Below are 14,982 nucleotides of genomic sequence, written 5' to 3'. Positions count from 1 at the left end.
TTTTTTTTGAGACGGAGTCTTGCTCTGCCGCCCAGGCTGGAGTGCAGTGGCCGGCTCTCAGCTCACTGCAAGCTCCGCCTCCCGGGTTCACGCCATTCTCCTGTCTCAGCCTCCCGAGTAGCTGGGACTACAGGCGCCCGCCTCGTCGCCCGGCTAGTTTTTTGTATTTTTTAGTAGAGACGGGGTTTCACCGTATTAGCCAGGATGGTCTCGATCTCCTGACCTCGTGATCCGCCCGTCTCGGCCTCCCAAAGTGCTGGGATTACAGGCTTGAGCCACCGCGCCCGGCCTGTTTTTAAATTTTAATCGGGCATTTTGCTATTTATTTTCCAAGCTTTCTGCTAAGCAACAGGGAGCAGGTTTTTGTAAGATAATGCAATAGACTGTCACCGATAGGGCTATTAGAATGTTGTCATTGCAGGTAGGGGGGAAAAGGTGATTGAAAACAACAAACTCATCCAAATTGGCTCTCCTAAGCTCAGGGTTGAAAACTGACTTCAGGACTCCAGAGGAGCAGGCTGAGAAATCTCATTTGCATGAACCTGCCCCAAGCCTGGGAAGATGGGTGTGTCTTGCACAGGCAGACAGATAATTACCCAAAGCCAACACCAGCAAGGGGAATAATATCGCTAACCAGCTCACTTCCTAATAGCCCTATCGGTGACAATCTACTGCATTGTCTTATGAAAACCTGCTGCCTGTTCCTAGGCAACCTGATCAACGGAAATCTCAGGTTTATACAATTTTCATTTAGGGAACATAAAGGTTAACTGACTGTAATGGGAGTATTTTAAACAAACCCACCTACTCTTCCTCTCACTGAACAGGGCTGACAGCTCTGTTTAATTCTGCTCTGTCTTTGCTGCTGGTGGTTTGGGCAGCAGTGACTGTTTGAGTGCCAACCACCCACTGGGTCAACGGTGAGTGTTCCCCAAGGCCAGGGGCCATGGCACACGCACTCTCCGGGGGGGACCCTGGCCTGTCCTGGGCATCTGAACCACAGGGGAAGGCAGCAGGTAACAGTTAACAGCAGGGAACCTGACCTGCCTGCCCTGAAGGCCTCTTGAAAGACTTCTCAGGACCAGGAAGCCTGTCCAGTCCCCTCCACCCCCAAGACTCAGCCACTTAATTCAATGATGTGGATGCAGAGGAACTCAACATGCCAGGCAAGTGCTAGGCTTTGGGAACCCAAAGATAAATAAGGAAAGCTTCTACCTCTCTGAGAGCTCTCACTGTATTGAAAAAGAAGAGGCTCTGATTGTCTTGTTCTCCTAAGATGAATGCAAGTACTCACACATCAACCTGCCCCTCGCTGCTTCTGCACTTGTCAGCCTCCCGAGCCTCTTGAGTTAGCAGACATCGGGTCACCTTCCCCTGCTGTCCTCCCCCAGGCCCTGCATAAGCCAGAGAGCTTGGCATGAACAACCCGGGTTACGGTCAGAACCCAAACAGTATAAAAAGCAGGCTATCTTTTCGGTTCTAGTCATGTACTTAGGCTATCTGACCACACACTCTGTTCCAGGTATCTACTGCTGAGCAACAAACTGCCCCCAAACTTAATGGCTTTGAGCAACAATTTAATCATCCTTCCTCAGGGTTCTGTGGGGTGACCGGCTCAGCTGGGCTCTTGCTGGTGGTCTCATGGCGCTGTGGTCAGGTGGTGACTGGGGCTGAAGCCAGAGGAGGCCTCAACGAGGCCGGAGGTCCAAGATGGCTCCTCGCTCCCATGGTAGGCAGCCACGCTGGTTCGGCTGGGCCTGCTGAGGAGACGTCCACCATGGCTTCTCCACGGCGCCTGGTCTTGCCACAATATGGCGGCTGAGTCCCTAGAGGAAGTGTCCCAAGCACAAGCATTCCAAGAGACTCAGGCAGAAGCTGCAAGGTTTCTTCTAACCTAGCCTTGGGACTCACAGTGCTTCCTCCAACACATTCTACTGCTGACACTGGGCCAGCCTAGAGTCCGTGTGGGAGGGGGCTCTAGGGATAATCTTTGGAAACTAACAACCACATGAGGTCGGTGAAGGGCAGTGGGCTGACAAGGCAGCAGGAGGCACTCCTCACACTCTGGCTCTTGGCTGGCTGGGTCCCTGGAGCAGTGGGCACATAGGGCTGCTCTCACCACAGGGCAGAGGGCAGGGCACGGGGGCTCCCTTCCCACTGCAGTCCCACAGAGGCCTGCCTGGCTCTTCATGGTCCTCTAAAACAAAACAAAGGTGGTGCTCACAGGGACCAGGCCTCTTGCTGCAGGTGTTTTGGCCTCACCTCCTAAGACTTCCCCTTGAGGAAGGCCCACCTCCCAGTCTCAGTCCTTGAGACTCCTGCACCAACAGCTTCTCACAGTGGCTGCTGCTTTTACTGTTTAAAATAGCAACTGACCAGAGCAGTCTACTCAAGGGGCAAGAAATGCAGTGAGATGTTCCATCTGACTGAGCACTTGTAAGAAGCCTCAGAGGCCACTGATGACTGACTGCTCACACCAGAAAGACCAGGTCTCTGTTTTCAAGGTGCGCAGATGGCAATGCCACAAAACACTCCCAATACCAGGGATGTGCCAACACCCCCCACCCCAACAAAATTGATGGGATTTGTTGTGAAATTTTCTTTTCCCAATATGCTGCTTTGTTCGACAAACTGGCCTTGGAAGACAGGGTGTGGCTTCCTCATAGTCCCCATGGTAAACCTAGTCCCTGGACGCCTAGGGCAGCAGCATGTTCCTTTAGAGAACAAAACAAAGGCCTGATGGGAGTGTGGCCACTGTGGTCACTAACACTCTTATCCTTGCTGCCCACTGGGTTGGGTGCCTCCTCCCATCAGCACCCACAGCAGCTCAGCAAGGAGGTTTGCAGTTTCCAACTCCTTACTCAGGAATCATTTCAAATGTATAGAAAAGTTGCAAGGATGGTATCCTTTACCAGAAATCACCTACTGCTAACATTTTGTTACTTTTGCCTTATCATTTGCACACTGTACTCCTGAGCCCTCTATATCTATATGTAGAATTTTTTTTTTTTTTTTTTTAGATGGAGTCTTGCTGTGTCACTCAGGTTGGAGTACAGTGGCGCGACCTCGGCTCACTGCAACCTCCGCCTCCCGGGTTCAAGCGATTCTCCTGCCTCAGCCTCTCGAGTAGCTGGGACTACAGGTGCATGCCATCACGCCCTGCTAATTTTTGTATTTTTAGTAGAGACGGGGTTTCACCATATTGGCCAGGCTGGTCTTGAACTCCTAACCTTGTGATTTGCCCGCCTCGGCCTCCCAAAGTGCTGGGATTACAGGCATGAGCCACTGCACCCGGCCGGGATTTTTCTTTTTTCCATTTGAGAGTAAGTTGGTTTGCATTTCCTAAACGTGAGGGCATTTTCTTACGTAATCATAGCATAGTTATCAGTCTCAGTACATTTAACATTAATAAAATACTTTACCTTCCATATGCTTGTTTTGTCAGTGGACCCGATGATGTCCTTTATAGCTATATATCCATCCCACAGAGCAGGAAACTGAGGCTCAGACTCAGACATCTAACCTGTGCTCCAGACCCAGTACCTGGGTGCAGGGCTGGGACGTTAATCCCGATCTGCCTATAGCCCCAGCCCAAGCCAGGAGAGTGTGTGCTGTGGCCCTGCGTTACACCGTCTCCCTAGTGGGGAATGCTTAGCACTGGCTTTCAGAGGAGGTGCTGGAGCTTCTGCAAGAACACCTTCCCTGCAGCTACTATGAGTGGCCACTCCTCCCCAAAGGATCCGAAGCCCTTGTAAAGGTAAGCTCACTGCCCTGGCATCTTCGGGGATGGTGGCTGGCAGTCTGAGAAGTATGCCAAGCTTTGGGAAGTAAGGGGCTTTTGTTTTTCCCTGGTCTCTGTACAAAAGAACCCAGTCAGCACGCGGCCTCGGGGCCCAGAGGGAAATCCAAGCCCTGGACCTGTGGCCTTGATGTACCATCTAGGACAAGGAAAGCCTGTTTGGCCTGAAGAGGCCAGTGTTTGCAGTTTCATTTCTCACTCCAAACAGGTCGTGTCTGAGCCTGTTTAGTCCTCCAAGGGGAGAGGCCTATTTCAATGGATAAAATTCCCCAGTGCTCAGGTATCAACCTTGACCGTCTGTCTGGCTAACAGAAAGGGGAGGGGAACAGAGGGAAGAAAGGGCTCAGGAGGAGAGAATGTCCTGCAGTTTCTAGGGTGGGTACCTGTCCTTCCGTGGCGTTTCCTAATAGATGTAAGAGATCTGACCTGGTCTTGCCCCCGATCAGCTTGACCTCTTCCCCAGCCAGGTTCTGGTGGGTTCAAGGCCAACACTGTTTCTCTGAAGCCCCAAGCTGATCCTCTCCTCTGGCCATTAGGCCCTGAGCCCTGCCCAGGGAGATGGTGAAGAGGAGGGGAGATGCTACTCAAGTGTTAAGTGTCTTGCCTAGAGCCTGACAGCTACACACATCTTGCTACTGAGGCAGGAGGGGGTGAGCCTGGCCTCCAGAGACCACACGTCATACACACCTCCCCACAGCCCTCCTTTGCCATCCAGTGGCCACAGCCTTTCTTATTCCTGGTCACTGCTCTCTTGCCCCCTCTGCCAATCACAAGCCTTTTCTGGAGACCCCACAAAAAGCAGGACATTTTGTAAGGCTCTTGCAGGTTTATAATCAAGATTTGGGGAGACCCAACCTCAAGGAACTTGCAAAGCAAGGAAGATAAACACAAAACAAGCCCTTGATCGGGGTTCAACTCTCCTACTGTGTACCTGCATGGCACCTCGCCCCAAGTCAGCCTCATAGCAGAACGAACAGGGCCCACGGCCAAAAGACGATGAGGGGTCCTTTGTCCAACAATGACTAGGATTTGCAAGACGGCAACAAAGAGCAGAGCATTAGACCAGTGTGGGGGCCTTCTGAGGGCAGGGCCAAGCCGCGGCTCAGGTCTCATACCCAGGAAGCTGGTGCTGCTGAGAGAGCTGTTGAATGAGTTGGAGAAAGAGGCTATGAGGTAATAAGGAGAGGGGGTGGAACCCACCCAGGGGAGGTGGAGTGGCCCAGGGAGGGAAACGCAGGAACCTCGGCTCCCCCTCCATGTGCAGCTCCCACTTGAGATGGGCGTGTCACCATCACTCCCTGTATGACCTTCAGAGAGCCAGATCACCTCTACTCAGTTCTAACATCTGGTCCAGGGTTTCAGTTCCATCCAGACGCTTTCTTGCCCAGGGCCAGAGGCAAGATGGATTCCTGACTACTGTGAGTATGCGGCCGGGTGAGGGCAAGGCCTTAAGAAGCCATTAAGGGGCTGGGGGATTGGTGAGGCAGCAATTGCATCCCTGGAAATCCTGACAGCTGTGCTGGGAAGCCCTGGTCCTTCAGTCTGGCAGGGGAAGGGTCCCTAACCACTCTGCAGTCCTTTTCCCTCACTGATACGAGCCCTTCTGCCCTCTGCAAACTCAGGTGATCATATAGTTTGGATATTTGTCACCACCCAAATCTCATGTTGAAATGTACTCCCCAGAGTTGGAGGTGGGGCCTGGTGGGAAGTGTCTGGATCATGAGGGTGGATCCCTTGTGAATGGCTTGGGCCACCTGCTTGGTGATGAGTGAGCTCTTACTCGGAGTTGCTTAAAAATGTGTGGCACCGGCCGGGCGCGGTGGCTCAAGCCTGTAATCCCAGCACTTTGGGAGGCCGAGATGGGCGGATCACGAGATCAGGAGATCGAGACCATCCTGGCTAACACGTTGAAACCCCGTTTCTACTAAAAAAAAAATACAAAAAAACTAGCAGGGCAAGGTGGCGGGCACCTGTAGTCCCAGCTACTCAGGAGGCTGAGGCAGGACAATGATGTGAACCCGGGAGGCGGAGCTTGCAGTGAGCAGAGATCCGGCCACTGCACTCCAGCCTGGGTGACAGAGTGAGACTCCCTCTCAAAAAAAAAAAAAAAAAAAAAAAAAAAAAAAACAAAAAAAAAAAAAAAAAAAAAAAAAAAAAAAAAAAAAAAAAAAAAAAAAAAAAAAAAAAAAAAAAAAAAAAAAAAAGAAAAAAAAAAAAAAAAAAAAAAAAAAAAAAAAAAAAAAAAAAAAAAAAAAAAAAAAAAAAAAAAAAAAAAAAAAAAAAAAAAAAAAAAAAAAAAAAAAAAAAAAAAAAAAAAAAAAAAAAAAAAAAAAAAAAAAAAAAAAAAAAAAAAAAAAAGAAAAAAAAAAAAAAAAAAAAAAAAAAAAAAAAAAAAAACAAAAAAAAAAAAAAAAAAAAAAAAAAAAAAAAAAAAAAAAAAAAAAAAAAAAAAAAAAAAAAAAAAAAAAAACAAAAAAAAAAAAAAAAAAAAAAAAAAAAAAAAAAAAAAAAAAAAAAAAAAAAAAAAAAAAAAAAAAAAAAAAAAAAAAAAAAAAAAAAAAAAAAAAAAAAAAAAAAAAAAAAAAAAAAAAAAAAAAAAAAAAAAAAAAAAAAAAAAAAAAAAAAAATGTTGGCACGGCACCTCCCTGCACTCTCTCTCTTGCTTGTACCTGCTTTCACCATGCGATGTGCCTGCTCCTACTTTGCCTTCCCCCATGAGTCAAAGCTCCCTGAGGCCCCCTCAGAAGCCCAGCGATGTTGGCGCCATGCCTGTACAACCTGCCGAACGGTAAGCCAACTAAACTTCTTTCTCAAATAAATTCCCCAGTCTCAGGTATTTCTCTATAGCAACGCAAGAACGGCCTAACACAGAGAGGTTTCCCGGCTGGTCACTGTGGATACTGGAAAGTGAGCGGAAGAGACCCTCCCTTCTCCCTTTCCCAGACATCATAATCAGGCACGGTCCTTGGGGACGGGGACCAGCGTGTGGCCAAGCACCAGCAGACCTACTTGTACATGATAACTTTTCTTGTTCTACTGCAAAAAGGTCCTCACGGATGTGGGACCCGCCCATGCGGTCTACAGAGGAAAGGGTTACTATGCAAAGGAAATGGAGCTGCCAGCTTCGGCAGGGGAAAGCAGGCAGCAGTAATGTCTACTTTCCAGGACACATGCATGTTATAAATGGCCCAGATCTGTTTGCAAAAGGCATTGAGAGACCTCTTAGATTTATAATCTTGACTCAGCAGGGTTACTCTGGGGAGGAAGGCATGCACTGTTTATTGAGTGCTATCCATAACTAGGCACAGCCACAACATCCTCGTGTGTGTAATTTTCATATATTATATAACATATACACATAATGGATATAAAGTACAGTGCCTGGCACACAGAAGTCCTCAAAGAATGTCCATGGTTGTCAACTCCCTTACTGCATGGAGCCTCATTTCCTCTGTGCGATGGCCTTATCTGCCTCATAGTTACAGCAGAAAAGGACACAGGTTCCGAGGAATGATTCGCAGAAAAGGACACAGGTTCCGAGGAATGACTCGCCCAAGGTCACAAGGCATAGCCAGAATTCAATCGTAGACCCCCAGCTTCAAAACCTCTGCTCCCTCCTCTAGGTCTCCGACTGCCAGCCCCACCCCACCCCACCGCACACAGCCTTTCCCCACACCCTCCACCCAACCCTCAAGGCCTATCTGGGTCTAGTTCACAAAGCCTTCCCGATGCTAGCTTCCACAACTGATCTCCTCACCACTTCCAGAATTAATTTCATCCACCGTTTCCTCTGCTCAGTGTTTTTATTACAATCAGTGATGGCAAAGTGAAATAGGTCATAAACCAAAAATAAACATTAAGCATCTCCTATTTACCAAGCAGGGGCTGGGTGTGGACACAGAAATGAATGTGGCTGAGATGTGGCTCTTCCCTCAGAGGTCCTCAGAATCTAGGCAATGGGTAGAGAGGAGCTGGTCCCCAGTATCACCTGAGAAGCACTCCAATAACTGCAGCCCCCGCCCTGCCCAGATCTGAGAGAGGGTGCCTAGTCTGTTATACAGCAGTCTAGCCTAGGGCTAGGGCTCCTGGCTTTAAATCTCTGTTCCACTTGCCGGGTCTCTGAGCTGAGACCAGCTGACTAACTTCTTTGCACCTCCATGTTCTCATCTCTAAAACAGTGACAGCTGTGCCTACCCCATAGGGCTCTCGGAGCTAATCCTATAAAGTGCTTGCACTGGATAAAGTTGGTTGAGTCACACCTTGCCCTCTCCACATGGAGCCTAGGTGAGGGCCTTTGAAGGTGATGAAGTCAGTTCACATCTGTGTTCACTGAAATCTCACACTGGGGACTGAAGAGGAAGACAGAGAGCAGCAGCCTCCCCAGCACAGCAGATTCTTAGCACACAGTCATTGCCTTTCTCCCTAACCCTCCCCGCACCTGTCAGCCAGGTAGGTCCCATCTCTGCTTTCATCAGCAGGATGTGTAAAGAGAGCTTCCCAGGCTGCACTATTTGGGGAAAAAGCTGATGGTGGCAGCAGCAGCTGTCCTCCTTTTCATTTCTGGGAACCTGCAAGGGCATTTCAAAGTGGAAAGAAACCTCAGCCTCCAGCAGGTGCTCAGGTTCCGCCACAAGGCTGGAGGAGTGCTTACCCCAGTGCACGGTGGGCTGGGCAGAGGCCCTGCACAGGGCCGAACTTCATTTATTTAAGAGAGGGAGAAAATAAAAGGCATGGCTTGAGCCTTCTTTTCTTGGCAGAGCAGCTGAAAGAAGAGGGCAAAGGAAGAACCAGAGACAGAACTCCCAGGCCCTGGGGAAACTAGAGTGAAACTAGAAGAGAAATTGGCAAGAGTCCAGGCAAGAGACACGCTACTCTAGGCTTGGTCTCTGCAGCTGCATACGGGCGCAGACTGTTCATGCCCTGCCTTCTGCACGGGGAAGAGGCAGAAGAGAAGGGGGAGCAGCCCCTCCTAGTGGTCTCCGTGCTCCCCTCTCATGACCCTGCGCCCTGGGGCTGAAGTAGGGGGACGCTGGTGGCAGCACGTTCAGAAAAGCCCAGAGGCACTGGGTGCTGAGACACTGAGGAGACAGACCACTGCCCTTCCTGGCCCTGCCCACATTGACATCACCAGAGGACAGATGGAGGGCAAGCGAACCACTCAGGCAACTGGGAGGCCACTCCCTGCAGGCCAAATTACTTCTGCCTAAAGAGCAACAAACATTTACCACCAAACCACCCCGCCTCCCCCAACACACTAATCACTCTGCTCTCGTTAACACAGCCTGTACACAAACAGCATGTGCACGTGCTCGCGTGTGTGATGCGTGGGGGGCAGGATCTCTCCCTCTCCCACGTAAACACCAGATTCATTTATTAAACGCCTCTCTGGCATTTCCTTTTTTGCCTTCATCCTGCTTGTTTAATATTGCATTTGACATTCTCATTTTATAAATGGCAACAGAAGCAGAATGGATGGCTAAAATTAGCTTACGAGTGAGAATGATGCTACAAATAGGATCGTGAATACAGAAACCTAGTTAATTCCACCCACATTACCCGCCCCCCTCCCCACACACAAATACACCCACCACTTTTGAGCTGTCTTCAGGGCTGAGGAGGAGCAGCTGGAGGGAGTGGGGGTGAGTCCAATCACTGGGCACCCTGCCAGGTGGCAGGGCCCAGAAGCCGACCCTAGCCTGGGGCTGGCCTCCATGGATGGGCTGGTCACAGCACAGCAGCCCTGAGTCCAAGAGGACACCTCAGAACTCTCCTCCCTTCTTATCCTTCTGCCCTTTCTTCCCCAGAATCCCCGGTTCCGAGTCAAACCTGAAGGGTAGCAGGCCTGAGATCTCACTAGGCTTTGCTCTTAGAAGTGGATTTTTTTGGAAACTTCCTAAAGAATGAGTCAGGTGAAGAGTAGGACTCAGCTTTTCCGGAGCCTAGACAATCACATCTCTGGGCTCCTCCTGCTTTGGGAGGTGCACCACCTCCTCTCCTAGGACCGTCCCCAGAGGCACTGAGAGTGCCTACCTCATACTCTCCATCCCTGCCCTGTAGACTTGGGACCCAGTCCTGCCCAGGTCCTGCACACTTGCATTTTACTGACTTATAATCTGCTGAGGACCTCCTTACCTGCTAACTCCATATTTCCTCAGTAAAATAATTCTAAGAATGATGACGACGATGACAGTGGTGATATCACTCTATAGAGCGTGCTATGGCCTGGCTCTGTTCCAAACCCTTACAAGTCTTAGGTGACAGCGCTCTCTGAGGCAGGCACTACCACAACCTGTTTTACAGAAAGGGGAACCACAGAGCCAAAACACGTAAGTAACTTGTCCAAGGCCACCAAGCTGGGAAGTGGAAGGTGGTTCAGCACTGAGGACTTGAGGCACCCTCTACCAGGAAGGCCTCCCTGGTTGACAGCACCCTGTTCTGACCAGTCACTCCCCACCTGGGGGCTCACCCCCTTTCTACTCCACCCCTAAAAATGTGTGCCTAATAGTGAAACTGGCTGACCATTTGGCTAAATGCCTTTCATTGGACCCCTGTAGACAAGGAGCACCCTGAGTGGACCTGCTCTGAGCTAGATTAGTTTAGTCCAGGAGGCAACAAACTGTGGCCAGCAGGCCAAATGCAGCTGCCATGAGTTTTTGTAAATAAGCTTTATTTGAACACAGCCACACCCCTTCATTTACATATTGCCTGTGTGTGTGCTACAATGGCAGGGCTGAATAGATGTGACAGAGACTCTCTGGCCCTTTATAGAAAATTTCCTGGCCCCTGGCTTAGGCCCAATGGGGGAAACTTGAAGTTATCAAGGGCTGATGCCTTCAAGGCTACCCAATTACATACCCTACAACAGAAAAGGCTGAGACCTCCAGGTATCAAATCAGGGCTTTATACAAGCTGCAAAAGGCAGCTATCCTCAACCTTCTGATTTCCCAGAGGAGCAAACTGGTGCAGACAGGTAGGGCACTCGCCTGTGGTCTCAGAAACACCAGCGGTGGACCTGGGATTCAGGCTCAGATTCCAAAGCTCTCTTGGTGCGTCTAAGTGACCCAGCAGGTCCCGACTTGGGGACAAGAGCAAGTGCACCTCACTCAGGAGAATCGAGCCCTTTACCCCAACAGATGCATGCCTCATGTGTCTTCTGCAAGCAATGCTCCAAGGCCTGCACACAAAGGGAAAGGGTATGGTGAGGGGCGGGAGCAGTCCCTGGCACTGAGAGCTTCCTCCGGGAGATCTTTGGAAATCTGGTCTCTGTTTGACCACAGAGGGAGTATGGAGTGGTGCCAAGAGCACCAGACTGGCCTGGGGGCCCAGGTGCCAGGCCTGGCTTGGCCCTATTTGGCCTGGCTCCATGCTCCCTTCATTCCCAAGTCCCTTCCTTCTGATGATGGCTGGTCTATTTATGACCCACAACTCCCACATTATCTGTCATTAGCAGTGGCCCTTGCCTGGTGCTTCTCAGACTTTAATGTGCACACCAATCACTGGGGATTTGTCAGCATGCAGATTCTGACTCTGTAGGTCTAGGGTGGGACCTGGGACTCTGCATTCCTAACCAGCTCCTAGGGGCTGCCGAGGCTGCTGGTACATGGACCACACTTTGACTACCAGCATCCAGACCTCTCATCCCAAGACAAGGGACAACCAAAGTAGCTGTATCCATGAGTTACTTAGCAAATTTCTGTAAATCCTATCACCTTAAAGGAGTGAGAAAAAGGACTATTTAAAGCAGGGGTGTAGCCAGGTGCCGCGGCTGACACATGTAATCCCAGCACTTTGGGAGGCAGAGGCAAGGGGATCACTTGAGGCCAGGAGTTCTAGACCACCTGGCCAACATGGCAAAACCCTATCTCTACTAAAAACACACAAAAAATTAGCTGGGCGTGGTGGCCCATGCCTATAATCCCAGCTACTCAGGAGGCTGAGGCATGAGAATCACTCAAACCTGGGAGGCAGAGGTTGCAGTAAGCCAAGATCGTGTCACTGCACTCTAGTCTGGGTGACAGAACGAGACCCTGTCTCCAAAAAAAGAAAAAAAAAACCAGGGGTGTCCAATCTTTTGGCTTCCTTGGGCCACATTGTGGAAGAACTGTCTTCAGTCACACATGAAATACACTAACACTAAAGATAGCTGATGAGCTTAAAAAAAAAATCCACAAAAAAAATCATAATGTTCTAAGAAAGTTTATGAATTTGCATTGGGCTACATTCAAAGCCATCCTGGGCCGCATATGGCCCGTGGGTCATGGGTTGGACAAAGTTGATTTAAAGTAATCCTGTAGTAGTATTTGTATGAAGCAAATAAAAACTCTTCTTGATATTCACCCATCATATAAATCCATATTTTTCAAATATTAGGTTTGCCTAAATGGGCAGCAAGGTATAATGAGAACAGAGGGTTCAGAGCCAGAATGACACAGGTTCAAATCCCAGCTCTGCCCCTTAGAGCTGTCCCACCACAGGAGATCCACTGCTACTGAGCTCTAGTGAACCCCTCTGTAAAATCAGATGAGGACTCCCGCTCAGGATGTTGTGAAGACAAAAGGAGACAGCGTGCACGTAAAGCATGGTCCCAATGCCTATAAGCACCGATTCCTTCCTGTTAAATCAGGTGTGAGGAAATGCTCTACTCAAGATGCCCTCGTCCCAAGCATCTTTCAGGCTGTACCCACACTCTCACCCAACGAGGGTGGTGATGGCTCCCAACATCATTTCAAGTCCTAGGCTGTACTAGGCCTCTGCGGATGCCTGGAGGTGGCTCTTGTCAATTCTTACCTCCCTTCCTGCTGCTGCCCGGCTTGTCAGGAGGCCGCTTGAAGGCTGGGCTCTGGTGACTCATCAAGCAAGTGTCCCTGCTGCTCAGGGGCTGCTTCAATCAGGGGAATGCGACGGGAGGCATTATTAGCTGCACCCGCACTGGGGCACACAGAGTAGCCAGGGAGGAGCCCCTCTCTGACGGGTCACGAGGCGGCTCTGTGCATGCATTTGTGTGTGTTTATTGCATTTCGCTCTGGCTTGGAGGGCTTGTGGGTTTGGCCCTGAGCTTGGGTGGCAGTCAACTCCTGGCCCATGCTTGTCACTTATCTGTGCTTGTGGCAGTGGAGGAAGAGGCATGGAGATCCGGGACCTGTAAAACCCAAGCGTGGTTCTTCTCCCTAGCTGGGAATCTGGCTTGTCTCCTCCGCTCTTCTACTAGGAGAACGTGGAACTGCACAGGCCACAACAGAGCTGACTGGGAAAGGGCGGTCAGTGGCGGAGGGCCTGCAGCCCAGCTAGAGAGCCTTGAAAGTCCCTTTTGGCCTGAAGAGGACACACAGCCTGATAGGTACAAACATGAGCTCTGGAGTATAGCTTTCTGGGCTCGAATTCTGGGGCTGCCATTTGCTGACCATGTGACCTCGGGCAAACTGCTTAACCTCTCTCTGCCTCGTCGTGCCAATCTGTAAATGCGTATAATGATTGAAGAGTAAGTGAAAATCAAATGAAATAAGATGCATGATGCATAAAGTGTTTAGCAGAGTATGTAGTTTGTACCACGCAATGTCAGCTACTTGTGGGATCTTTATGTGCGAAAGGGTGTCATGTGGGGTCTTTCTGGGCATCCTCCTGCCGCCCCCTCTGGAGATGACCTCCTTAAGGCAGGGCCTACATGGGGAGTTCCTGTGATCCCCACTTCCCAAAGACTGTTATCCTGGTCCCCTGCAGAGTAGAACGACTCATTCCTGCTCCTGGCCCTTCTACATGGTAGAGAAGGACCTCCATTTTAAAAAATGCCCAGGAAGCGACTCCCCAGCCCAATTAGATGGGAGATGGCTTTCGGAACTATAATGTGCCTCACAGACATGTGGTCCTTCAGTGAATCCTTTATGTAGTCCACAATTATTTATACAGGGTCTCCTAAGTGCCAGGCACATGAGATTGAATCAGAAGACCTAGATTCAAGTCCTATGTCTGTGACTAATCTGCACTAAGACCTTTCCTATCTGCGAATATCAAAAACTCATGGCTCCAGTATGTACCGGGGGGCAGCTATCTGCCACTTCCTGCCAAATGCCCAGAAAGATTGCGAGGGTTTGAGGAGATGGGTCTGTGGTTTCACAGCACAGTCCTGTTTATGAAACACTCCTATACACATTCTAACAATCATCCGTGTTCCTGCTTGGCAGTCTCTGAGTTTTCAGTTTTTCCGGATATCTCATTTGAATTCTGTCCATAGACCAGTTTAAACTCATTTCCCTTTCTCTGGGCCTCAGAAGTAGAAACCAGTATCACAAAAACCAAAACAATTCAGGATCCAGGCTTCTCTTCCAACACCCTTTAAATTCCATCCTTCTTCAGAGGAGAGGAACTGGCTGGACAAATATCTCTCAATGACAGCACGTGGATGATGGCAAGAGCTAACACGGATCAAGCTTGCACCCTGTGCAGACACTGTGCTAAGCCCTTTGCTCATGGTATGTCACCCAGTCTCTAACAACCCGGTGAGGCAATATCATTACCAGCCCTGTCTTACTGGAGCTCAGCAAGGCCCAGTGTTCTTCTCCAAAGTCCTCTCCCAGGGCCTCTAAATTCCCCACCTCGGAGCTCATAACTGTTCGGCTGTGCTGGGAACATGGACCAACACCTCCAAAGCCTGTGATCCTAATCACTCTGCCCCCACTTCTTCCTCTTGTCTACTTCCATCTTTACTCATTCTCTTGAAAAACAAGTACTAGCCCCAGATTCAAAGGCAAACACAAACCCCTACACTAAAAACCCGGTTACGTGCACCTGACATAGTCAACCTCCACCTGGGTGGCAGAGAAGGTGATAAACATGAAATGGGAAAATGGCTGCAAATCTCTTTGGCTTCAAGCCAGCCCCATGGGTTCTTTTCTGGGGCAGAAGCTCTACTTCCTGATTGCTGCCCGGGTCATCTGGGGATTCACCCTCCCACCCCCAAGCTCCAACAAGTGTCTATACAGTTCCTCTGGCACCAGTAAGCTCAAGATCTATGCTCCTTCACTCTCTGGGTAGCCTGGGACCTATCCCCTGAGCCTCAGTTTCCCAAGATAAAGCCTTTCCCCATCTGTGTCTCAGGTTCATTTCAAAGCCTGTCAACAGTGAAGGGCTACACATATGCATTCAAGGTGACACACGGAGCAATGTCTTTCTGGTCTACATCTGGCCTT

General features: G+C 49.7%; 1 protein-coding gene and 1 long non-coding RNA gene across 2 annotated transcripts in view; one reads left to right on the top strand and one right to left on the bottom strand.

Annotated features, from left to right (window-relative positions):
- MSI2 (musashi RNA binding protein 2) overlaps positions 1 to 14,982 on the bottom strand; it is a 156,340-nt gene that overhangs the window by 71,574 nt on the left and 69,784 nt on the right. The gene's annotated exons all lie outside the window — the stretch shown is intronic.
- LOC108517803 (uncharacterized) lies at positions 5,066 to 13,293 on the top strand. The gene is made up of 3 exons (XR_001882213.1): positions 5,066 to 5,217; positions 7,978 to 8,083; positions 12,170 to 13,293. It is a non-coding gene; the product is annotated as an uncharacterized LOC108517803 (long non-coding RNA).

The sequence above is a fragment of the Rhinopithecus bieti genome, unplaced genomic scaffold (genome assembly GCF_001698545.2).
Source record: "Rhinopithecus bieti isolate Rb0 unplaced genomic scaffold, ASM169854v2 scaffold_41709, whole genome shotgun sequence".
In the NCBI taxonomy this organism is placed as follows: domain Eukaryota; kingdom Metazoa; phylum Chordata; class Mammalia; order Primates; family Cercopithecidae; genus Rhinopithecus; species Rhinopithecus bieti.
Note: the sequence above shows the minus strand (reverse complement) of the source record. Positions and strands in the feature narration are given on the sequence as shown.